Source organism: Propithecus coquereli, unplaced genomic scaffold (genome assembly GCF_000956105.1).
Source record: "Propithecus coquereli isolate 6110/MARCELLA unplaced genomic scaffold, Pcoq_1.0 Scaffold120, whole genome shotgun sequence".
NCBI classification, from domain to species: domain Eukaryota; kingdom Metazoa; phylum Chordata; class Mammalia; order Primates; family Indriidae; genus Propithecus; species Propithecus coquereli.
This window is the reverse complement of record NW_012136081.1, coordinates 5,782,491-5,784,166: the sequence shown is the minus strand read 5'-3', so window position 1 is coordinate 5,784,166 and position 1,676 is coordinate 5,782,491. Positions and strand designations below refer to the sequence as shown.

The 1,676-nt window shown below is 37.0% G+C and overlaps 1 protein-coding gene across 1 annotated transcript in view; it reads right to left on the bottom strand.

Moving 5' to 3' along the window:
* The window catches only part of CHKA (choline kinase alpha), a 72,439-nt gene that overhangs the window by 49,678 nt on the left and 21,085 nt on the right, over positions 1 to 1,676 (bottom strand). The window lies entirely within an intron of this gene.

The window sequence follows — 1,676 nt, the reverse complement described above, 5'->3', positions numbered from 1 at the left end:
TCAAACAATCCACCCACCTCAGCCTCCCAGAGTGCTAGGATTACAGATAGGCGTGAGCCACTGCACCCGACCTATTTTTTCACAATTTTAATAAAAAAGAATGAGTACTGATACATGCTACAACAAAACCTTAAAAAACATTACACTAAGAAGATAGTCACACAAGACCACATATTATGTTGATTCCACTCAGAGATGTCCAGAACAGGGAGATCTAGAGACAGAAAGTGGATTAGTGGTTGCCAGGGGCTGGGGTGGGAGGCAGGTATTGAGGGGTAGAAGGTGATAGCTAAAAGGCACAAGATTTCTTTCTGAGATGATGAAACTGTTCTAAAATTAATTATGGTGATGGCTGCATGTAACTGTGAATATACTAAAAACCACTGAATTGTACAATTTAAATGGGTGAATTATATGTGGTATATGAACTATATCTCAATAAACCTGTTTTTAAAAAGGAAAAAGGAATGATTTTTTTCTTAACCAATGAAAAAACTTGAATGTGCTTATACACAAATAATTTTTCCCAGATTTAAGTAAGACATATTTAAGAAGTTTTTTCAATAGTTTACTTAAAAAGAAAAATCATCATGAGTATCTAGGAATGATGCAGCAGTGAGGATCTATTTTCTTAGAAGGCAAATATTAATAAGTTGTCTACCCTAGTTAAGAACAGAAATAAAAGGGAACCCAATGTTCTTGTTTTTCCCAAAGTAAGCTGTGAAGCAGATGGATAGTGTGTAGAAAGAAGGAACCAAAACTAGCCTTAACCTTTCTGCTAATCTTAGGGCAGCACTTCATCTGCGTAACTTACCAGAATTTCCCTGCCACATCCAGTCACAGCCAACATGGTCTTCTGGCTACCAAGCAACGGAACAGGCATTACATCAGAGTTAAAAGTCCTAGTTTTTCTTCTGGTCACACACTCTCGAAAGCTCAGTCAAATGCAAAAGCAAACAGATGAACTACTGTTCTAAATTGTGTAACTTGATTCAAAGTTTATCCTCGTACTCCTAAAGAAGGAAGGTAGCTAGCTTGGCCAGAAACAAGCTCATGACCTGGAAATCCTTCATTTACTTTGTATTACCTGTAGCCTCTGTTGCTCAATAGGCTTTAGTGAATAAACTGCCAAATATTTTTTCGTGAGTCGAAATAAATGAAGCAAGGTCACTGGCATCAATGACTCAAACTGTGAGAAACTACCTAGAAAAAATCCAGTTGTCGAAGAGTCAAATAATGTAACTAGGAACAAGAAGACCTGGTGGGAAGAAATGTCACAGAAATGGTAGCAAAAATATGATAGCCCAATTTACTACATAATTTGTCAAAAATATCCTCCCAAGTAAAACTTCAGCAGCTCTCAAAGATTTCAAAGAAGTCTGAAGCCACAAACTTTTTGTTACCTGGCAAAAAAGCCTTATAAAAAATTTATAAACATCACATTTAAATATAGGAGGCACAAGATACCCACTTAAGCAAAGTATCACATACAGTGACAATAACACATTTATTTCACATTCAACACACTGAAGCAACCCATGATAGGAAGGACACTGAAAAGAGCAGGAAGTACCCAGTGGCAGGAATGCTATTCACCACTCTCCAGATCTGGTGGCACAGGCATCACTAACCCATGGTTTCTTAAACAATACCAATGAAATAACAAGTAGTATAAA